Genomic DNA, 24,520 nt, shown 5'->3' with positions numbered 1-24,520 from the left:
TTTCCTTTCACTTTTTCCCCATTATGTAGATAGGGGTAAAGTTGTTTGGTGAATTGGAATGCACGGGGTTAAAATTTCGCATCACAACATAGACTATGAGGCTCTCAGGGTCCAGACGTGTGACTGTGCAAAATTTGGTGGCTGTAGCTACGACGGTGCAGATGCCAATACATACACTTTTCCCCCATTATGTAGATTGGGGCAAAATTGTTGGGTGAATTGGAACGCGTGGGATTAAAATTTCGCCTCACAACATAGCCTATGACGCTCTCGGGGTCCAGACGTGTGACTTTGCCAAATTTTGTGGCTGTAGCTGCGACGGTGCAGATGCCAATCCCGGACATACACACACACATACATACAGTCATATGTAAAAGTTTGGGCACCCCTATTAATGTTAACCTTTTTTCTTTATAACAATTTTGGTTTTTGCAACAGGTATTTCAGTTTCATATATCTAATAACTGATGGACTCAGTTATATTTCTGGATTCAAATGAGGTTTATTGTACTAACAGAAAATGTGCAATCTGCATTTAAACAAAATTTGACCAGTGCAAAAGTATGGGCACCCTTATCATTTTCTTGATTTGAACACTCCTAACTACTTTTTACTGACTTCCTGAAGCACTAAATTGGTTTTGTAACCTCATTGAGCTTTGAACTTCATAGCCAGGTGTATCAAATCATGAGAAAAGCTATTTAAGGTGGCCACTTGCAAGTAGTTCTCCTATTTGATTCTCCTATGAAGAGTGGCATCATGGGCTCCTCAAAACAACTCTCAAATGATCTGAAAACAAAGATTATTCAACATAGCTTTTCAGGGGAAGGATACAAAAAGTTGTCTCAGAGATTTAACCAGTCAGTTTCCACTGTGAGGAACATAGTAAGGAAATGGAAGAACACAGGTACAGTTCTTGTTAAGCCCAGAAGTGGCAGGCCAAGAAAAATATCAGAAAGGCAGAGAAGAAGAATGGTGAGAACAGTCAAGGACAATCCACAGACCACCTCCAAAGACCTGCAGCATCATCTTGCTGCAGATGGTATCACTGTGCATCGGTCAACAATACAGCGCACTTTGCACAAGGAGAAGCTGTATGGGAGAGTGATGCGAAAGAAGCCGTTTCTGCAAGCACGCCACAAACAGAGTCACCTGAGGTATGCAAAAGCACATTTGGACAAGCCAGTTACATTTTGGAAGAAGGTCCTGTGGACTGATGAAACAAAGATTGAGTTGTTTGGTCATACAAAAAGGCGTTATGCATGCGCTGTATTGTTGACCGATGCACAGTGACACCATCTGCAGCAAGATGATGCTGCAGGTCTTTGGAGGTGGTCTGTGGATTGTCCTTGACTGTTCTCACCATTCTTCTTCTCTGCCTTTCTGATATTTTTCTTGGCCTGCCACTTCTGGGCTTAACAAGAACTGTACCTGTGTTCTTCCATTTCCTTACTATGTTCCTCACAGTGGAAACTGACAGGTTAAATCTCTGAGACAACTTTTTGTATCCTTCCCCTGAAAAGCTATGTTGAATAATCTTTGTTTTCAGATCATTTGAGAGTTGTTTTGAGGAGCCCATGATGCCACTCTTCATAGGAGAATCAAATAGGAGAACTACTTGCAAGTGGCCACTTTAAATACCTTTTCTCATGATTTGATACACCTGGCTATGAAGTTCAAAGCTCAATGAGGTTACAAAACCAATGTAGTGCTTCAGGAAGTCAGTAAAAAGTAGTTAGGAGTGTTCAAATCAAGAAAATGATAAGGGTGCCCATACTTTTGCACCGGTCAAATTTTGTTTAAATGCAGATTGCACATTTTCTGTTAGTACAATAAACCTCATTTGAATCAAGAAATATAACTGAGTCCATCAGTTATTAGATATATGAAACTGAAATAGCTGTTGCAAAAACCAAAATTGTTATAAAGAAAAAAGGATAACATTAATAGGGGTGCCCAAACTTTTACATATGACTGTACATACACGCAAACATCCACATTGAGCTTCATATATTACATATATATATATATATGTAACATATACTGTAATATATATATATGATATATATATATATATAATTACATATAATTTATTTGTATCTAATATATATATACACACATGTTAGTGACAAATACAATTATTCTAATGTTGGTTCTAAATTATGGATATATATTTATTTAATACATGATTATTTCAAGGAACAAAATGTCATGGGGTCCGACTATTACCATTTATAGACAGCAACACTATAATACGGGAATTGTATATGTCTCTGATATATATACATACATATATATATATTTTATATGTATAGATTATATATATATTATGTATCTTATATATGAAATGTATGTATATATCTAATATATAAAGCTCAAAGTGTGTATGTATGTGTGTGTGTGTGTATGTGTGTGTGTGTGTATGTCCGGGATTGGCATCCGCACCGTCGCAGCTACAGCCAAAAAATTTGGCACAGTCACACGTCTGAACCCCGAGAGCATCCTAAGCTATGTTGTGAGGCGAAATTTTAACCCTACGCGTTCCAATTCACCAAACAATTTTGCCACTGTCTACATACTGGGGAAAAAGTGTGCGCGCGTCAAGCCCCGCCCCTCATTATGATGTCATAATGCCCCTATTTGCATACTGGGGAAACATTGTGTGCGTATCAAGCCCCGCCCCTCATTATGATGCCACAAAGGTTGCCATGGTGACGCTGATGTCATCATAGGTTGCAAGCCCCGCCGCCGCTCATTATGATGTCATAATGGTTGACTATGGGATGGAGGATGTGTGATGGGTAAATGGGCACTGGACTATGGGATGGAGGATATGTATGACGGGTATATGGGCACGGGACTATGGGATGGCGGATATGTATGATGGGTATATGGGCACGGGACTATGGGATGGAGGATATGTATGATGGTATATGGGCATGGGACTATGGGATGGAGGATATGTATGATGGGTATATGGGCATGGGACTATGGCATGGATGATCTGTATGATGGGTATATGGGCACGGGACTATGGCATGGATGATATGTATGATGGGTATATGGGCATGGGACTATAGGATGGAGGATATGTATGATGGGTATATGGGCACGGGCCTATGGGATGGAGGATGTGTGATGGGTATATGGGCACGGGACTATGAGATGAAGGATTTGTGATGGGTATATGGGCACTCGACTATGGGATGGTGAATATGTATGATGGGTATATGGGCATGGGACTATGGGATGGAGGATATGTATGATGGGTATATGGGCACGGGTCTATGGGATGGAGGATGTGTGATGGGTATATGGGCACAGGACTATGGGATGGCGGATATGTATATGGGCACGGGACTATGGGATGGAGGATGTGTGATGGGTATATGGGCACTGGACTATGGGATGGAGGATATGTATGATGGGTATATGGGCATGGGACTATGGGATGGCGGATATGTATGATGGGTATATGGGAATGGGACTATGGGATGGAGGATATGTATGATGGGTATATGGGCATGGGACTATGAGACGAAGGATGTGTGATGGGTATATGGGCACTCGACTATGGGATGGTGAATATGTATGATGGGTATATGGGCATGGGACTATGAGATGAAGGATTTGTGATGGGTATATGGGCACAGGCCTATGGGATGGAGGATGTGTGATGGGTATATGGGCACAGGACTATGGGATGGCGGATATGTATATGGGCATGGGACTATGGAATGGAGGATGTGTGATGGGTATATGGGCACTGGACTATGGGATGGAGGATATGTATGATGGGTATATGGGCATGGGACTATGGGATGGCGGATATGTATGATGGGTATATGGGCATGGGACAATGGGATGGAGGATATGTATGATGGGTATATGGGCATGGGACTATGAGATGAAGGATGTGTGATGGGTATATGGGCACTCGACTATGGGATGGTGAATATGTATGATGGATATATGGGCACTGGACTATGGGATGGAGGATATGTATGATGGGTAAATGGGCACGGGACTATGGGATGGCAGATATGTATGATGGGTATATGGGCACGGGACTATGGGATGGAGGATATGTATGATGGATATATGGGCATGGGACTATGAGATGAAGGACGTGTGATGGGTATATGGGCACTCGACTATGGGATGCCGGATATGCATGATGGGTAAATGGACATGGGACTAAGGGATGGAGGATATGTATGATGAGAATATGGGCATGGGACTATGGGATGGAGGATATGTATGATGGGTATATGGGCACGGGCCTATGGGATGGATGATGTGTGATGGGTATATGGGCACGGGACTATGGGATGGCGGATATGAATATGGGCACGGGACTATGGGATGGAGAATGTGTGATGGGTATATGGGCACTGGACTATGGGATGGAGGATATGTATGACGGGTATATGGGCACGGGACTATGGGATGGAGGATATGTATGATGGGTATATGGGCAGTCGACTATGGGATGGCGAATATGTATGATGGGTATATGGGCATGGGACTATGGGATGGAGAATATGTATTATGGATATATGGGCATGGAACTATGGGATGGAGAATTTGTATGATGGGTATATGGGCATTGGACTATGGGATGGAGGATGTGTGATGGGTATATGGGCATGGGACTATGGGATGGAGGATGTGTGATGGGTATATGGGCACTCGACTATGGGATGGAGGATATGTATGATGGGTATATGGGCACAGGCCTATGGGATCGTGGATTTGTATGATGGGTATATGGGCATGGGACTAAGGGATGGAGGATATGTATGATGGGTATATGGGCATGGGACTATGAGATGGAGGATGTGTGATGGGTATACGGGCATGGGACTATGGAATGGAGGATGTGTGATGGGTATACGGGCAAGGGACTATGGGATGGAGGATGTGTGATGGGTATATGGGCACTCAACTATGGGATGGAGGATATGTATGATGGGTGTATGGGCACGGGCCTATGGGATTGTGGATATGTATGATGGGTATATGGGCACGGGACTATGAGATGAAGGATTTGTGATGGGTATATGGGCACAGGCCTATGGGATGGAGGATGTGTGATGGGTATATGGGCACAGGACTATGGGATGGCGGATATGTATATGGGCATGGGACTATGGAATGGAGGATGTGTGATGGGTATATGGGCACTGGACTATGGGATGGAGGATATGTATGATGGGTATATGGGCATGGGACTATGGGATGGCGGATATGTATGATGGGTATATGGGCATGGGACAATGGGATGGAGGATATGTATGATGGGTATATGGGCATGGGACTATGAGATGAAGGATGTGTGATGGGTATATGGGCACTCGACTATGGGATGGTGAATATGTATGATGGATATATGGGCACTGGACTATGGGATGGAGGATATGTATGATGGGTAAATGGGCACGGGACTATGGGATGGCGGATATGTATGATGGGTATATGGGCACGGGACTATGGGATGGAGGATATGTATGATGGATATATGGGCATGGGACTATGAGATGAAGGACGTGTGATGGGTATATGGGCACTCGACTATGGGATGCCGGATATGCATGATGGGTAAATGGACATGGGACTAAGGGATGGAGGATATGTATGATGAGTATATGGGCATGGGACTATGGGATGGAGGATATGTATGATGGGTATATGGGCACGGGCTTATGGGATGGATGATGTGTGATGGGTATATGGGCACGGGACTATGGGATGGCGGATATGTATATGGGCACGGGACTATGGGATGGAGAATGTGTGATGGGTATATGGGCACTGGACTATGGGATGGAGGATGTGTGATGGGTAAATGGGCACTGGACTATGGGATGGAGGATATGTATGACGGGTATATGGGCACGGGACTATGGGATGGCGGATATGTATGATGGGTATATGGGCACGGGACTATGGGATGGAGGATATGTATGATGGGTATATGGGCATGGGACTATGGGATGGAGGATATGTATGATGGGTATATGGGCATGGGACTATGGCATGGATGATCTGTATGATGGGTATATGGGCACGGGACTATGGCATGGATGATATGTATGATGGGTATATGGGCATGGGACTATAGGATGGAGGATATGTATGATGGGTATATGGGCACGGGCCTATGGGATGGAGGATGTGTGATGGGTATATGGGCACGGGACTATGAGATGAAGGATTTGTGATGGGTATATGGGCACTCGACTATGGGATGGTGAATATGTATGATGGGTATATGGGCATGGGACTATGGGATGGAGGATATGTATGATGGGTATATGGGCACGGGTCTATGGGATGGAGGATGTGTGATGGGTATATGGGCACAGGACTATGGGATGGCGGATATGTATATGGGCACGGGACTATGGGATGGAGGATGTGTGATGGGTATATGGGCACTGGACTATGGGATGGAGGATATGTATGATGGGTATATGGGCATGGGGCTATGGGATGGCGGATATGTATGATGGGTATATGGGAATGGGACTATGGGATGGAGGATATGTATGATGGGTATATGGGCATGGGACTATGAGACGAAGGATGTGTGATGGGTATATGGGCACTCGACTATGGGATGGTGAATATGTATGATGGGTATATGGGCATGGGACTATGGGATGGAGGATATGTATGTTGGGTATATGGGCACGGGCCTATGGGATGGATGATGTGTGATGGGTATATGGGCACGGGACTATGGGATGGCGGATATGTATATGGGCACGGGACTATGGGATGGAGAATGTGTGATGGGTATATGGGCACTGGACTATGGGATGGAGGATATGTATGACGGGTATATGGGCACGGGACTATGGGATGGAGGATATGTATGATGGGTATATGGGCAGTCGACTATGGGATGGCGAATATGTATGATGGGTATATGGGCATGGGACTATGGGATGGAGAATATGTATTATGGATATATGGGCATGGAACTATGGGATGGAGAATTTGTATGATGGGTATATGGGCATTGGACTATGGGATGGAGGATGTGTGATGGGTATATGGGCATGGGACTATGGGATGGAGGATGTGTGATGGGTATATGGGCACTCGACTATGGGATGGAGGATATGTATGATGGGTATATGGGCACAGGCCTATGGGATCGTGGATTTGTATGATGGGTATATGGGCATGGGACTAAGGGATGGAGGATATGTATGATGGGTATATGGGCATGGGACTATGAGATGGAGGATGTGTGATGGGTATACGGGCATGGGACTATGGAATGGAGGATGTGTGATGGGTATACGGGCAAGGGACTATGGGATGGAGGATGTGTGATGGGTATATGGGCACTCAACTATGGGATGGAGGATATGTATGATGGGTGTATGGGCACGGGCCTATGGGATTGAGGATATGTATGATGGGTATATGGGCACTGGACTATGGGATGGAGGATATGTATGACGAGTATATGGGCATGGGACTATGGGATGGAGGATGTGTGATAGGTATATGGGCACTGGACTATAGGATGGAGGATATGTATGATGGGTATATGGGCATGGGACTATGAGATGAAGGATGTGTGATGACTATATGGGCACTCGACTATGGGATGGTGAATATGTTTGATGGGTATATGGGCATTGGACTATGGGATGGAGGATGTGTGAAGGGTATATAGGCATGGGACTATGGGATGGAGGATGTGTGATGGGTATATGGGCACTCTGCACTCGACTATGGGATGGAGGATATGTATGATGGGTATATGGGCAACGCTGAGTCATCATAGGTTGCAATGCTGACGGTTATGTCATAACGGTTGCCATGGTGATGATGATGTCATAATGGGTATATGGGCACGGGACTATGGGATGGAGGATGTGTGATGAGTATATGGGCACTGGACTATGGGATGGAGGATATGTATGACGGGTATAAGGGCACGGGACTATGGGATGAAGGATATGAATGATGGGTATATGGGCACGGGACTAAGGGATGGAGGATATGTATGATGGGTATATGGCCTTGGGACTGTGAGATGAAGGATGTGTGATGGGTATATGGGCACTCGACTATGGGATGGCAAATATGTATGATGGGTATATGGACATGGGACTATGGGATGGCGAATATGTGTGATGGGGATATGGGCACGGGACTATGGGATGGAGGATGTGTGATGGGTGTATGGGCACTTGACTATGGGATGGAGGATATGTATGATGGGTATGTGGGCACAGGCCTATGGGATCGTGGATATGTATGATGGGTATATGGGCACGGGTCTATGGGATGGAGGATATTTATAATTTACTATAACCACAGTTTGTTACTATGCCCGGGCAGGGCCGGGCTCTTTAGCTATATATCTAATATATAAAGCTCTAAGTGTGTATGTATGTATGTATGTATGTGTGTATGTATGTGTGTATGTCCGGGATAGGCATCCGCACCGTCGCAGCTCCAGCCACAAAATTTGGCACAGTCGCACGTCTGGACCCCGAGAGCATCCTAAGCTGTGTTGTGAGGCGAAATTTTAACCCCACGTGTTCCAATTCACCAAACAATTTTGCCCCTGTCTACATACTGGAGAAAAAGTGTGTGCGCGTCAAGCCCCACCACTCATTATGATGTCATAATGCCCCTATCTACATACTGGGGAAGCAGTGTGTGCGTATCAAGCCCCGTCCTTCATTATGATGTCACAATGGTTGCCATGGCGACGCTGATGTCATCATAGGTTGCAAGCCCCGCCACTCATTATGATGTCATAATGGTTGACTATGGAATGGAGGATGTGTGCTGGGTATATGGGCAATGGACTATGGGATGGAGGATATGTATGACGGGTATATGGGCATGGGCCTATGGGATGGTGGATATGTATGACGGGTATATGGGCACGGGACTATGGGATGGAGGATGTGTGATGAGCTTGCGGTACTGAGGAAAGCAAGCAGCCATTGCCTTTGATGGATAGGTCAGTTGGAGGGTATGTGAGATAGGAAAGATGATGAATTCTGTTTTGTCCATGATAAGTTTTGGAAATTAAGCAGAGAAGGATGAAATGCAGGGCAGACATTATGGGATTCTTGCTAGCAAGGAGGTGATATTGGGTCCATAGAGGTAGATCTGTGTGTCATCAGCATGGAGATGATATTAATACCCATAGGACTCTATGAGCTGTCCCAGGCCAAACATGTAGATGGAGAATAGTAGGGGTCCTAGAACTGAACCTTGGGGGATACCAACAGATAGGGAGGTGGTGTGGTAGATACTAAATGTTTGGCGTGTTAGGTATGAAGAGACCCAAGGTAGGGCCAAGGGATGAGAGAATTGGTAGTGGGAGAGAATGTCCACTGTGTCGAAGGCAGAGGACAGGTCCAGGAGGAAGAGGACAGAGTAATGTTGCTTGGATTTGGCAATTAGTAGGTCATTGGTGACTTTAATTAGGGCAATTTCAGTGGAATTATGCAGTCAGACTGTAAGCAATCAAAGAGGAAGCAGGAGGAGAGATGGGAACACAGTTCAAGATGGATGGATTGTTCCAGTAGATTTGAGGCATAGGGAAGTGATATGGGGTGAAAGCTAGACAGAGAGAATCGGTAAAGGGAGGGCTTTTTAAGGATGGGTATGTCAAACGCTGGAATTTTCTCACTGCACAGGATAGGTCCCAAGCCTTGTCTGGTGCAGTGGTCTCCCATTCAGGCTCAGCCACTTAGATGACTGCTCAGCACAGACTCTGGACCCAGTGCTTTTCCCAAGATGATGCTGCATGTGTAACTGCTGCTGGCTCTCCAGCTAAGCCTATGGTGACTACTGGTATACACAAGCAGCGATGGACTCTGGAGCCTAAGTCCAGATTTACCCTACTGAGCATGTCCATGATGTGACGCCTTCTTATTGGTGCTCAGACATCAGCTGCTCTGGTGATGTGGCAGCTTCAGATTGGTCCACAGGCAAAGTCCTGTCTACCTGGACTTGAGCTTAAGGTATAAAAGGCTTTCTATGGCGCACGCCTGTGCACTAGTATCATGTGTTTTTGGTGTGTTGGTGGCTACTTTAAAACCCTGTGTGTACGTGTGCCACTAATAGTACTGCGAGTGTTGGTCTAGACAGGCAGTGTAGGGTGGGAACTCCCGCTTGAACTTAGCATCTGCACCATGTGTCCTGAGGCGCATGTGCTAAAGCACACCATGCTTCAGAGCAGGGTCAACCACCAGCTGAGTCATCCCAGTGGGGTTAAGTTATAGGGACCCCAATTAGTATTTTTCTATATGCCTGTGCAGTCTAACAGGGTATAGTCCTATTTTGTTTGCTTCATAGAATCACTCCGTGGTGTAACAGAGCTTGTTATTTTGCGCTCTGTGCACACTGAGTGACATTTAACTCAGTGTACTTAAAGTGTTTTCTCGCAGCCATGCTCCTCCATTGTGTTAGCTGCAATTTCTCCATCACTGCACGGTGGACCCCAGGTTGCGAACACACCTTATTATAATATCTTATTTGGTGTGTTACACCAAACCTAACAGGGTGTAATCGAGGCATGTTGAGTAGCTTTTTAGTCGTGTATGACAGGAAGAATATGAGAGATGAGAAGTAGTTATCTTTTGTTTCAGTGAGTGTGAACTTGAAAGTGGTTAGGGACTGTTTGAATGTGATGAAGAGCTCATTAGAGTGGAATCTTTTCCATCTTTGCTCAGCAACCCTGGAAGCTCATCCAAGTTCTTTAGTCAAACTGGTTTGCAAATGTTGCCTGTTGATTGTGCAAACTTTGGTATATGTTAGGGGGCAAACGATTAAAGAGCAGTTGCTGTTGTGGTTTTATATAAAGCGGCATCTGCATCATGTAAGAGACCTATTTCTGCAACAGGGATAAAAGACTCAGAAAGGGAGTGTATAACAAGGTGTTCAAGTTTTCTGCGAGGGTGTTCAAGTTTGTGGGGTGGGGGATTGTGATTAGGTTGTGGTCAGAAAGAGAAATAGGAGCATTAGAGAGGTTAGCAAGGAAACAGACAAACAAATAACGCAACAGTCTGTAGTGCCATAGCATGCAAATTTGAAATATGAAAATTGAATTGCACTACTGCACTAGAAATATGAAAAATTGAGAACGCTTAGTGCATAAATTGGCCAATTGATGCGTACCTGGAAGCTATGTTACGGTGATTCTTGCTTCCAGGACTTAACCTAATGCCAATCCTCTCTTAGACTAAAGTCTTCAGCTCTATGGGAACCTAATGTGAATCCTCTCTTAGACTGAAATCTATATCTCTGTGGAGGGGTAGGGTCTTAATGTGATTAAAAACACCTGAGGCTGAGGGGTGGAGTGCTCAGTCAGAAGGCTAATGAATAAAAAATAAAGAAAAACTGTCCAGACTTATTTTATGTTTGGATGTGACTGTCAGTTTTTGGAAATTTGTGTTCATTATAGTATTTGTAAATTGACCAATTTATGCGCTAAGCATTCTCAATTTTTCATATTTCTAGTGCAGTAATGCAATTCAATTTTCATATTTCATATTTGAATGCTATGGCACTACAGAGTGCTGCTTTATTTGTTTGATTGTATATGAGTTGGTGACTCTAGGTAAGCACCTGTTCAGACCTAGTTTATGTTTTGATGTCACAGTCAGTTTTTAGAAGCTAGGAAACAGAGGCAGGTAAAGATGAGGTCATATGTGTGGTCATCTTTGTGAATGGCTGAGGAGATCCACTTAGTAAGGTTGAAGGAGGAGGTGAGAGTTAGAAGGTTTGAGACAGCTGAGTGTCAATGGGGATGTTAAAGTTACCCATGTTAACAGTGGGTATGTCAGCGAAAAGGAAATTAAGCAGCCAGGTGGTGAAGTGGTTGAAAAAGATGATGGCTGGCCCTGGCAGCTGGTAAATTACAGCCTGTTGAAGGTTGGAGGAGGAATAGATGTACACAGAGTACACCTCAAAAAAAGCGAGAGCAACAGAGGGTGGCAGAGGAATTGGGTATAAGGAGCAGTTATGTCACAGGAGAACAAAATTCCCTCCATCATGCTTGTTGCTGCGGCAGTGTGTATGAGAATGATGGCATCCACCAAAAAAAGGTAAGCTGGAGAGGCTATGTCAAATGGGGTGAGCCAGATTTTGGTGTTACCAAGGAATAAATGTTTGTGAGCAATGAAAAGATCATGAAGGTAGGAAAGTTTTCTGCAGACATAGCAAGCGTTCCATACAGCTCCTGTTAGAGGGACTGGGGAAGTGGGGCCTGGGAGAATGGGTACAAGGTTAGAAAGATTGTTACAATTAGTGTTATATTGTGGATGGGAGGAAGTGACTTTGGGGTTGTGGAAAGGAGGAAGAGATTTTTGAGAGATATCACCGGCAGTGAGAATAATGGAAAGAGTGAATAGGTGGGAGCAGGTGAGGGCATAACGTGGCTGTGTGTGTTTGGAGAAACAGGATTTTATTTAGAGGAACATTTCTGATGTGGGGGTGATGTGGATGGAGGGAGAGATGACAGATCTTAACTAGGTGTAGGGATCAGGGCTGCTTTTTAGGAAGGAAAGAATTAGAGGAGTGAGAGAGGAAACAAACCGAAACATTGTTTACAGTGACTATATAGCCAGTTACCTTCAGTTCCATTCTGGTGCAATTCGGGTCTAATTCATTGCAGTACACTTAGATGCTGCACTTAGATGATGCAGGAGCAGACTAAAGTCTAGGCAGACTTGTTGCTCACAATATATTTGCTTACAAATGCATTCAGGTGTGAAACAGAGGGAGGAGGCATGGACTCATCTTAATCAGTTAATTAAAGCTGAGCCACAAAAAGGAGATTGTAGGATGACAAAACAAGTAGTGCAATAAGCAATCTCATACATACCAGGGACAAGAAGCAGAGGCAAGAAATCTCAGACTTAGGAAAATCTGTATAGTAGCTTCACACATAACTGCTACAAGAAGAGATAAATAGACTTGCTGATTAGAGATTGGTGGTAATAGATGACCAGGATTTGGAGCAGCCACAATAACTTTGAATATCCCACAATAAAAGGAGACTATATCACAAAAATAGCTCAATTCTATTTTAATCAAAACAAAACTTCTAAAGTTATTCTAGGTTTGAACAAAAAAAACTTGCATTTTCACACAGTTCGTAACTGGGGATGTAGCTCAGTGGCAGAGCGCACGCGTTGCATGTGTGAGGCCCCGGGCTCAATCCCCAGCATCTCCATGGCCAGCCTGCATGTATGTGCAAGGAACGCACTTCCTTTTGGTGGTCACTTTTTCTCACCCTTGTTCGCTTCCTGCAGCCGCTGTGTGAAGTAAATACGTGTGAGTGCTCCAGGCTTACCGTACACTTTTGGGGATGTAGCTCAGTGGTAGAGCGCATGCTTTGCATGTATGAGGTCCTGGGTTCAATCCCCAGCATCTCCAACCTTTTTCAAATATGGCTAGACATCTTTGGCTAGCGCACCACTCAAGCTAAGTGTCAAGACTCGCAAGGAATCTCTGCCGCTTAAACTGTTTGCTTTGCCATGTCACTTGGCAGGACAAGGCTTTTTCGATTGCAAGGTCTTAACACTGCCTAAGCCACGGGCAACACTTTTTCCCACTCAGTAAAATGACTTGAATGGGAACTGGACATTCAACAAACTTGGCCAAAATCAATAGTACACGCAAATATAGGAGACTTTCGATTATATAGTCTCAAAGATATTTGCTTTTTTCACCACTTACCAGCCAAGGTTTGCTCTACCCCTGCCTCCTGTATTCACCATCCACTCTGAAAAAAGACAGCTCAACTTCATTGGGATCAAACCTAAACCTCCCACCAACACACCTTGACATTGGGTGGCACAGCTTTTTAGACTTTATGCTAATGATATAGGAGGCGGGAAGGTGAGAAAACTGGCAGAGGGACAATCAGAAGGATTGTGCTGAGCTTAATCACACGTCTTTTACTTTAACCTAGAGCTGGATTCACCATCTACACTGATTACTATTGCTCTGTCATATACTCCACACTTCTGCTGCGTTTGTCTGTGTGTTGACTAATGAAGGCCAGGAAACCTTCTCTGTGTGCTGCGCTGTATATGGTAGAGCCCAGAGTTGCTAGTCTCCTCCCAAAAGCCTGGAGTCAATTGACAATGTAGAGCTAGAGTTTGCAGAGGGGAGAACCGGTGAAAATGCAGAATACAAGACATATAAGGGTCAGAAATAGTCTGATTGCCCATGTACACACACTGCAGCGTATTCTGAAAAGTTACTTGAAAGTACAGTTACTACTCTCGACTCCAAAATGGCAAGTTATTCTAGGTTTGAAAAAAAAAACTTGCTTTTTCACACAGTTCATAACTGGGGATGTAGCTCAGTGGTAGAGCGCATGCTTTGCATGTGTGAGGCCCCGGGTTCAATACTCGGCATCTTCATGGCCAGCCTGCATGTATGTGCAAGGAACGCACTTTCTTTTGGTGGTCACTTTTTCTCACCTTTGTTCGCTTCCTGCAGCCGCTGTGTGAAGTAAATACGTGTGAGTGCTCCAGGCTTCTGGTACACTTTTGGGGATGTAGCTCAGTGGTAGAGCGCATGCTTCGCATGTATGAGGTCCTGGGTTCAATCGCCAGCATCTCCAACCTTTTTCAAATATGGCTAGACATCTTTGGCTAGCGCACCACTCAAGCTAAGTGTCAAGACTCGCAAGGAATCTCTGCCGCTTAAACTGTTTGCTTTGCCATGTCACTTGGCAGGACAAGGATTTCTCGATTGCAAGGTCTTAACACTGCCTAAGCCACGGGCAACACTTTTTCCCACTCAGTAAAATGACTTGAAAGGGAACTGGACATTCAACAAACTTGGCCAAAATCAATAGTGCACGCAATAAAGGAGACTTTCGATTATATAGTCTCAAAGATATTTGCTTTTGTCACCACTTACCAGCCAAGGTTTGCTCTACCCCTGCCTCCTGTATTCACCATCCACTCTGAAAAAAGACAGCTCAACTTCATTGGGATCAAACCTAAACCTCCCACGAACACACCTTGACAATGGGATGCACAGCTTTTTAGACTTTATGCTAATGATATAGGAGGCGGGAAGGTGAGAAAACTGGCAGAGGGACAATCAGAAGGATTGTCCTGAGCTTAATCACGCGTCTTTTACTTTAACCTAGAGCTGGATTCACCATCTACACTGATTACTATTGCTCTGTCATATACTCCACACTTCTGCTGCGTTTGTCTGTGTGTTGACTAATGAAGGCCAGGAAACCTTCTCTGTATGCTGCGCTGTATATGGTAGAGCCCAGAGTTGCTAGTCTCCTCCCAAAAGCCTGGAGTCAATTGACAATGTAGAGCTAGAGTTTGCAGAGGGGAGAACCGGTGAAAATGCAGAATACAAGACATATAAGGGTCAGAAATAGTCTGATTTCCCATGTACACACACTGCAGCGTATTCTGAAAAGTTACTTGAAAGTACAGTTACTACTCTCGACTCCAAAATGGCAAATTATTCTAGGTTTGAAAAAAAAAAACTTGCATTTTCACACAGTTCGTAACTGGGGATGTAGCTCAGTGGTAGAGCACACGCTGTGCATGTGGGAGGCCCCGGGTTCAATCCCCGGCATCTCCATGGCCAGCCTGCATGTATGTGCAAGGAACGCACTTCCTTTTGGTGGTCACTTTTTCTCACCCTTGTTCGCTTCCTGCAGCCGCTGTGTGAAGTAAATACGTGTGAGTGCTCCAGGATTCCGGTACACTTTTGGGGATGTAGCTCAGTGGTAGAGCGCATGCTTCGCATGTATGAGGTCCTGGGTTCAATCCCCAGCATCGCCAACCTTTTTCAAATATGGCTAGACATTTTTGGCTAGCGCACCACTCAAGCTAAGTGTCAAGACTCGCAAGGAATCTCTGCCGCTTAAACTGTTTGCTTTGCCATGTCACTTGGCAGGACAAGGCTTTCTCAATTGCAAGGTCTTAACACTGCCTAAGCCACGGGCAACACTTTTTCCCACTCAGTAAAATGACTTGAATGGGAACTGGACATTCAACAAACTTGGCCAAAATCAATAGTACACGCAAATATAGGAGACTTTCGATTATATATTCTCAAAGATATTTGCTTTTTTTACCACTTACCAGCCAAGGTTTGCTCTACCCCTGCCTCCTGTATTAACCATCCACTCTGAAAAAAGACAGCTCAACTTCATTGGGATCAAACCTAAACCTCTCACCAACACACCTTGACATTGGGTGGCACAGCTTTTTAGACTTTATGCTAATGATATAGGAGGCGGGAAGGTGAGAAAACTGGCAGAGGGACAATCAGAAGGATTGTGCTGAGCTTAATCACGCGTCTTTTACTTTAACCTAGAGCTGGATTCACCATCTACACTGATTACTATTGCTCTGTCATATACTCCACACTTCTGCTGCGTTTGTCTGTGTGTTGACTAGAGTTGAGCGATACCGTCCGATACTTCAAAGTATCGTATCGGATGGTATCGGCCGATCTTTAAAAAAAGTATCGGTATCGCCGATTCCGATACCGGAAGTCCCATTCAAGTCTATGGGACTTCCGGTATCGGAATAAGAAAAACCCTTTCCTGCCCTTGTACAGCCTCTCTGGGGTCTGTACGGGCCTTTCGGGGGGCTGTGCCGGCCTGCCAGGGGGTCTGTGCAGGCTCCGGTGGTCTGTGCCGGCCTGCCGGTGGTCTGTGCAGGCTCCGGGGGGCTGTGCCGGCCTGCCGGGGGGATGTGCCGGCCTGCCGGGGGGCTGTGCCGGCCTGCCGGTGGTCTGTGCAGGCTCCGGGGGGCTGTGCCGGCCTGCCGGGGGGCTGTGCCGGCCTGCCGGGGGGCTGTGTCGGCCTGCCGGTGGTCTGTGCAGGCTCCGGGGGGCTGTGCCGGCCTGCCGGGGGGCTGTGCCGGCCTGAAGGTGGTCTGTGCAGGCTCCGGGGGTCTGTGCAGGCATCGTCCGATGGGACTACAAGTCCCATCGGGCGATGCCTGCTACCATGACAGTGATTGACACATTAGCCAATGATGGGACAGTAGTAGTCCCATCATCCGGCTAATGTGTTAAATGTAAAAAAAAATAAAAAAATAAAAAATTACATGCTACATACATACAACATGCATACTACAAACATGCTACATACATACTACATACATGCTACATTCATACTACATAAATACTACATGCAACATACATACTACATGTATACTACATGCATGCTACATACATACTGCATGCTACATACATACCACATATATACTACATAAATATTACATGCATGCTACATGCATGCTACATGCTACATACATAACACATATATACTACATGCATGCTACATACATACTACATGCTACATACTACATATATACTACATGCATGCTACATACATACTACATGCTACATACTACATATATACTACATGCATGCTACATACATACTACATGCTACATACATACTACATATATACTACATGCATGCTACATACATACTACATGCTACATACATACTACATATATACTACATACATACTACATACATACTACATGCATGCTACATGCATGCTACATACATACCACATACATAACACATATATACTACATGCATGCTACATACATACTACATGCTACATACATACCATATACATACTACATGCATGCTACATACATACTACATGCATGCTACATACATACTACATGCTACATACATACTACATACATACTACATGCATGCTACATGCATGCTACATACATACCACATACATAACACATATATACTACATGCATGCTACATACATACTACATGCTACATACATACCATATACATACTACATGCATGCTACATACATACTACATGCATGCTACATATATACTACATGCTACATACATACTACATACATACTACATGCATGCTACATACATACTACATGCATGCTACATACTACATGCTACATACATACTACATATATACTACATGCATGCTACATGCTACATACATACCACATACATACTACATATATACTAACTGCATGCTACATACATACTGCATGCTACATGCATGCTACATACATACTACATACATACTACATGCTACATACATACCACATATATACTACATACATACTACATACAATACATACATAGACATACAGTACATATAACATAGAGTAACATACTTACCAATACTTGTCACATTGTTCCCCGAAGCCATTGTCTTTTCCGGAATAAATATTAACATAACAAACCACAAAAATACTCACCCACGATCCGAAGCAGTCCACGAGTGTGTCCCACGACGATCTTGGGTAGAGAACTGCAGCATCAGCTGTTGCTGCCGTTCTCTACGGGCTGCAGGAATCCAATGACGGAAGGTAGGTATCCTTCCGCACTGTATTCCTCCGCCACTTAAAAAAAAAAAAAGTCCCTAGTCTCACTTTATGCCATTGCTGTGTGGGAATTTCCCACGCAGCAATGGCATAAAGTGAGACTAGGGACTTTTTTTTTTTTAAGTGGCGGAGGAATACAGTGCGGAAGGATACCTACCTTCCGTCATTGGATTCCTGCAGCCCGTAGAGAACGGCAGCATCATCGGATGCTGCAGTTCTCTACCCAAGATCATCGTGGGACACACTCGTGGACTGCTTCGGATCGTGGGTGAGTATTTTTGTGGTTTGTTATGTTAATATTTATTCCGGAAAAGACAATGGCTTCGGGGAACAATGTGACAAGTATTGGTAAGTATGTTACTCTATGTTATATGTACTGTATGTCTATGTATGTATTGTATGAATGTATTGTATGTATGTAGTATATATGTGGTATGTATGTAGCATGTAGTATGTATGTAGTATGTATGTAGCATGCATGTAGCATGCAGTATGTATGTAGCATGCATGTAGTATATATGTAGTATGTATGTAGCATGCATGTAGTATATATGTAGCATGTATGTAGTATGTATGTGGTATGTATGTAGCATGTAGTATGTATGTAGCATGCATGTAGTATATATGTAGTATGTATGTAGCATGTAGTATGTATGTAGTATGTATGTAGTATGTATGTGGTATGTATGTAGTATGTATGTAGCATGTAGTATGTATGTAGTATGTATGTGGTATGTATGTAGTATGTATGTAGCATGTAGTATGTATGTAGTATGTATGTAGTATGTATGTGGTATGTATGTGGCATGTAGTATGTATGTAGCATGCATGTAGTATGTATGTAGCATGCATGTAGTATGTATGTAGTATGTATGTAGTATGTAGCATGTATGTAGTATGTATGTGGTATGTATGTAGCATGTAGTATGTATGTAGCATGCATGTAGTATATATGTAGTATGTAGTATGTATGTAGTATGTATGTGGTATGTATGTAGCATGCATGTAGCATGCATGTAGTATGTATGTAGCATGCATGTAGTATGTATGTAGCATGCATGTAGTATGTATGTAGTATGTATGTAGTATGTATGTAGCATGCAGTATGTATGTAGTATGTATGTAGTATATATGTAGTATGTATGTAGCATGTAGTATGTATGTTGCATGCATGCAGTATGTATGTAGCATGTAGTATGTATGTAGCATGCATGTAGTATGTATATAGCATGTAGTATGTATGTAGCATGCATGTAGTATGTATGTAGCATGTAGTATGTATGTAGTATTTTTTTTTTTTTAACATTTAACACATTAGCCGGATGATGGGACTACTACTGTCCCATCATTGGCTAATGTGTCAATCACTGTCATGGTAGCAGGCATCGCCCGATGGGACTTGTAGTCCCATCGGACGATGCTTGCACAGACCCCCGGGCATCAGCACAGCCCCCCGGCAGGCTGGCACAGCCCCCCGGCAGGCCGGCACAGCCCCCCGGCAGGCCGGTACAGACCCCCACAGGGTGCACAGACCACCGGCAGGCCGGCACAGCCCCCCGGCAGGCCGGTACAGACCCCCACAGGGTGCACAGACCACCGGCAGGCCGGCACAGCCCCCCGGCAGGCCGGTACAGACCCCCACAGGGTGCACAGACCACCGGCAGGCCGGCACAGCCCCCCGGCAGGCCGGTACAGACCCCGGGCAGTCCACACAGCCCCCCGGCAGGCCGGCACAGCCCCCCGGCAGGCCGGCAGAGACCCCCGGAAGGCCCGAAATGACGGCGCATCATGATGCGCACACACCGCGCATCATGATGACGTCAGTCTGTCAATCAACTTTGAACTTCCGATTCCGATGCCGAATTCCGATATTGAAAAAATATCGGAAGTCGGTATCGGAATTCCGATACAGCAAGTATCGGCCGATACCCGATACTTGCGGTATCGGAATGCTCAACACTAGTGTTGACTAATGAAGGCCAGGAAACCTTCTCTGTGTGCTGCGCTGTATATGGTAGAGCCCAGAGTTGCTAGTCTCCTCCCAAAAGCCTGGAGTCAATTGACAATGTAGAGCTAGAGTTTGCAGAGGGGAGAACCGGTGAAAATGCAGAATACAAGACATATAAGGGTCAGAAATAGTCTGATTTCCCATGTACACACACTGCAGCGTATTCTGAAAAGTTACTTGAAAGTACAGTTACTACTCTCGACTCCAAAATGGCAAGTTATTCTAGGTTTGAAAAAAAAAACTTGCATTTTCACACAGTTCGTAACTGGGGATGTAGCTCAGTGGAAGAGCGCACGCTTTGCATGTGTGAGTCCCCGGCATCTCAATGGCCAGCCTGCATGTATGTGCAAGGAACGCACTTCCTTTTGGTGGTCACTTTTTCTCACCCTTGTTCGCTTCCTGCAGCCGCTGTGTGAAGTAAATACGTGTGAGTGCTCCAGGCTTCCGGTATACTTTTGGGGATGTAGCTCAGTGGTAGAGCGCATGCTTCGCATGTATGAGGTCCTGGGTTCAATCCTCAGCATCTCCAACCTTTTTCAAATATGGCTAGACATCTTTGGCTAGCGCACCACTCAAGCTAAGTGTCAAGACTCGCAAGGAATCTCTGCCGCTTAAATTGTTTGCTTTGCCATGTCACTTGGCAGGACAAGGCTTTCTCGATTGCAAGGTCTTAACACTGGCTAAGCCACGGGCAACACTTTTTCCCACTCAGTAAAATGACTTGAATGGGAACTGGACATTCAACAAACTTGGCCAAAATCAATAGTACACGCAAATATAGGAGACTTTCGATTATATAGTCTCAAAGATATTTGCTTTTTTCACCACTTACCAGCCAAGGTTTGCTCTACCCCTGCCTCCTGTATTCACCATCCACTCTGAAAAAAGACAGCTCAACTTCATTGGGATTAAACCTAAAACTCTCACCAACACACCTTGACATTGTGTGGCACAGCTTTTTAGACTTTATGCTAATGATATAGGAGGCGGGAAGGTGAGAAAACTGGCAGAGGGACAATCAGAAGGATTGTGCTGAGCTTAATCACGCGTCTTTTACTTTAACCTAGAGCTGGATTCACCATCTACACTGATTACTATTGCTCTGTCATATACTCCACACTTCTGCTGCGTTTGTCTGTGTGTTGACTAATGAAGGCCAGGAAACCTTCTCTGTGTGCTGCGCTGTATATGGTAGAGCCCAGAGTTGCTAGTCTCCTCCCAAAAGCCTGGAGTCAATTGACAATGTAGAGCTAGAGTTTGCAGACGGGAGAACCGGTGAAAATGCAGAATACAAGACATATAAGGGTCAGAAATAGTCTGATTTCCCATGTACACACACTGCAGCGTTTTCTGAAAAGTTACTTGAAAGTACAGTTACTACTCTCGACTCCAAAATGGCAAGTTATTCTAGGTTTGAAAAAAAAAACTTGCATTTTCACAGTTAGTAACTGGGGATGTAGCTCAGTGGAAGAGCGCACGCTTTGCATGTGTGAGTCCCCGGGTTCAATCCCCCGCATCTCAATGGCCAGGCTGCATGTATGTGCAAGGAACGCACTTCCTTTTGGTGGTCACTTTTTCTCACCCTTGTTCGCTTCCTGCAGCCGCTGTGTGAAGTAAATACGTGTGAGTGCTCCAGGACTCTGGTACACTTTTGGGGATGTAGCTCAGTGGTAGAGTGCATGCTTTGCATGTATGAGGTCCTGGGTTCAATCCCCAGCATCTCTAACCTTTTTCAAATATGGCTAGACATTTTTGGCTAGCGCACCACTCAAGCTAAGTGTCAAGACTCGCAAGGAATCTCTGCCGCTTAAACTGTTTGCTTTGCCATGTCACTTGGCAGGACAAGGCTTTCTTGATTGCAAGGTCTTAACACTGCCTAAGCCACGGGCAACACTTTTTCCCACTCAGTAAAATGACTTGAATGGGAACTGGACATTCAACAAACTTGGCCAAAATCAATAGTACACGCAAATATAGGAGACTTTCGATTATATAGTCTCAAAGATATTTGCTTTTTTCACCACTTACCAGCCAAGGTTTGCTCTACCCCTGCCTCCTGTATTCACCATCCACTCTGAAAAAAGACAGCTCAACTTCATTGGGATCAAACCTAAACCTCCCAACAACACACCTTGACATTGGGTGGCACAGCTTTTTAGACTTTATGCTAATGATATAGGAGGCAGGAAGATGAGAAAACTGGCAGAGGGACAATTAGAAGGATTGTGCTGAGCTTAATCACGCGTCTTTTACTTTAACCTAGAGCTGGATTCACCATCTACACTGATTACTATTGCTCTGTCATATACTCCACACTTCTGCTGCGTTTGTCTGTGTGTTGACTAATGAAGGCCAGGAAACCTTCTCTGTGTGCTGCGCTGTATATGGTAGAGCCCAGAGTTGCTAGTCTCCTCCCAAAAGCCTGGAGTCAATTGACAATGTAGAGCTAGAGTTTGCAGAGGGTAGAACCGGTGAAAATGCAGAATACAAGACATATAAGGGTCAGAAATAGCCTGATTTCCCATGTACACACACTGCAGCGTATTCTGAAAAGTTACTTGAAAGTACAGTTACTACTCTCGACTCCAAAATGGCAAGTTATTCTAGGTTTGAAAAAAAAAACTTGCATTTTCACACAGTTTGTAACTGGGGATGTAGCTCAGTGGTAGAGCGCACGCTTTGCATGTGTGAGGCCCAGGGTTCAATCCCCAGCATCTCCATGGCCAGCCTGCATGTATGTGCAAGGAACGCACTATCTTTTGGTGGTCACTTTTTCTCACCTTTGTTCGCTTCCTGTAGCCGCTGTGTGAAGTAAATACGTGTGAGTGCTCCAGGCTTTCGGTACACTTTTGGGGATGTAGCTCAGTGGTAGAGCGCATGCTTCGCATGTATGAGGTCCTGGGTTCAATCCCCAGCATCTCCAACCACTTTTCAAATATGGCTAGACATCTTTGGCTAGCGCACCACTCAAGCTAAGTGTCAAGACTCGCAAGGAATCTCTGCCGCTTAAACTGTTTGCTTTGCCATGTCACTTGGCAGGACAAGGCTTTCTCGATTGCAAGGTCTTAACACTGCCTAAGCCACGGGCAACACTTTTTCCCACTCAGTAAATGACTTGAATGGGAACTGGACATTCAACAAACTTGGCCAAAATCAATAGTACACGCAAATATAGGAGACTTTCGATTATATAGTCTCAAAGATATTTGCTTTTTTCACCACTTACCAGCCAAGGTTTGCTCTACCCCTGCCTCCTTTATTCACCATCCACTCTGAAAAAAGACAGCTCAACTTCATTGGGATCAAACCTAAACCTCCCACCAACACACCTTGACATTGGGTTGCACAGCTTTTTAGACTTTATGCTAATGATATAGGAGGCGGGAAGGTGAGAAAACTGGCAGAGGGACAATCAGAAGGATTGTGCTGAGTTTAATCACGCGTCTTTTACTTTAACCTAGAGCTGGATTCACCATCTACACTGATTACTATTGCTCTGTCATATACTCCACACTTCTGCTGCGTTTGTCTGTGTGTTGACTAATGAAGGCCAGGAAACCTTCTCTGTGTGCTGCGCTGTATATGGTAGAGCCCAGAGTTGCTAGTCTCCTCCCAAAAGCCTGGAGTCAATTGACAATGTAGAGCTAGAGTTTGCAGAGGGTAGAACCGGTGAAAATGCAGAATACAAGACATATAAGGGTCAGAAATAGTCTGATTTCCCATGTACACACACTGCAGCGTATTATGAAAAGTTACTTGAAAGTACAGTTACTACTCTCGACTCCAAAATGGCAAGTTATTCTAGGTTTGAAAAAAAAAACTTGCATTTTCACTCAGTTTGTAACTGGGGATGTAGCTCAGTGGTAGAGCGCACGCTTTGCATGTGTGAGGCCCAGGGTTCAATCCCCAGCATCTCCATGGCCAGCCTGCATGTATGTGCAAGGAAAGCACTACCTTTTGGTGGTCACTTTTTCTCACCTTTGTTCGCTTCCTGTAGCCGCTGTGTGAAGTAAATACGTGTGAGTGCTCCAGGCTTTCGGTACACTTTTGGGGATGTAGCTCAGTGGTAGAGCGCATGCTTCGCATGTATGAGGTCCTGGGTTCAATCCCCAGCATCTCCAACC

General features: G+C 44.6%; 11 non-coding genes across 11 annotated transcripts; all 11 read left to right on the top strand.

Annotated features, from left to right (window-relative positions):
- The first annotated feature begins 13,359 nt into the window (after positions 1-13,359).
- TRNAA-UGC (transfer RNA alanine (anticodon UGC)) lies at positions 13,360-13,431 on the top strand. The gene has a single exon. It is a non-coding gene; the product is annotated as a tRNA-Ala (tRNA).
- A 923-nt stretch (positions 13,432-14,354) lies between these two features.
- Positions 14,355-14,426, top strand: TRNAA-UGC (transfer RNA alanine (anticodon UGC)). The gene has a single exon. It is a non-coding gene; the product is annotated as a tRNA-Ala (tRNA).
- Positions 14,427-14,557: 131 nt separating this feature from the next.
- Positions 14,558-14,629, top strand: TRNAA-CGC (transfer RNA alanine (anticodon CGC)). Its single transcript has one exon. It is a non-coding gene; the product is annotated as a tRNA-Ala (tRNA).
- Positions 14,630-15,552: 923 nt separating this feature from the next.
- TRNAA-UGC (transfer RNA alanine (anticodon UGC)) lies at positions 15,553-15,624 on the top strand. Its single transcript has one exon. It is a non-coding gene; the product is annotated as a tRNA-Ala (tRNA).
- A 131-nt stretch (positions 15,625-15,755) lies between these two features.
- TRNAA-CGC (transfer RNA alanine (anticodon CGC)) lies at positions 15,756-15,827 on the top strand. Its single transcript has one exon. It is a non-coding gene; the product is annotated as a tRNA-Ala (tRNA).
- Positions 15,828-20,853: 5,026 nt separating this feature from the next.
- TRNAA-CGC (transfer RNA alanine (anticodon CGC)) lies at positions 20,854-20,925 on the top strand. Its single transcript has one exon. It is a non-coding gene; the product is annotated as a tRNA-Ala (tRNA).
- Positions 20,926-22,049: 1,124 nt separating this feature from the next.
- On the top strand, positions 22,050-22,121 carry TRNAA-UGC (transfer RNA alanine (anticodon UGC)). Its single transcript has one exon. It is a non-coding gene; the product is annotated as a tRNA-Ala (tRNA).
- Positions 22,122-23,044: 923 nt separating this feature from the next.
- TRNAA-UGC (transfer RNA alanine (anticodon UGC)) lies at positions 23,045-23,116 on the top strand. Its single transcript has one exon. It is a non-coding gene; the product is annotated as a tRNA-Ala (tRNA).
- Positions 23,117-23,247: 131 nt separating this feature from the next.
- Positions 23,248-23,319, top strand: TRNAA-CGC (transfer RNA alanine (anticodon CGC)). Its single transcript has one exon. It is a non-coding gene; the product is annotated as a tRNA-Ala (tRNA).
- Positions 23,320-24,242: 923 nt separating this feature from the next.
- TRNAA-UGC (transfer RNA alanine (anticodon UGC)) lies at positions 24,243-24,314 on the top strand. The gene has a single exon. It is a non-coding gene; the product is annotated as a tRNA-Ala (tRNA).
- Positions 24,315-24,445: 131 nt separating this feature from the next.
- Positions 24,446-24,517, top strand: TRNAA-CGC (transfer RNA alanine (anticodon CGC)). Its single transcript has one exon. It is a non-coding gene; the product is annotated as a tRNA-Ala (tRNA).
- The last annotated feature ends 3 nt before the right edge of the window (positions 24,518-24,520 follow it).

The sequence above is a fragment of the Dendrobates tinctorius genome, unplaced genomic scaffold (genome assembly GCF_039654945.1).
Source record: "Dendrobates tinctorius isolate UK_male_01 unplaced genomic scaffold, ASM3965494v1 ptg000011l, whole genome shotgun sequence".
Taxonomy (NCBI): domain Eukaryota; kingdom Metazoa; phylum Chordata; class Amphibia; order Anura; family Dendrobatidae; genus Dendrobates; species Dendrobates tinctorius.
Note: the sequence above shows the minus strand (reverse complement) of the source record. Positions and strands in the feature narration are given on the sequence as shown.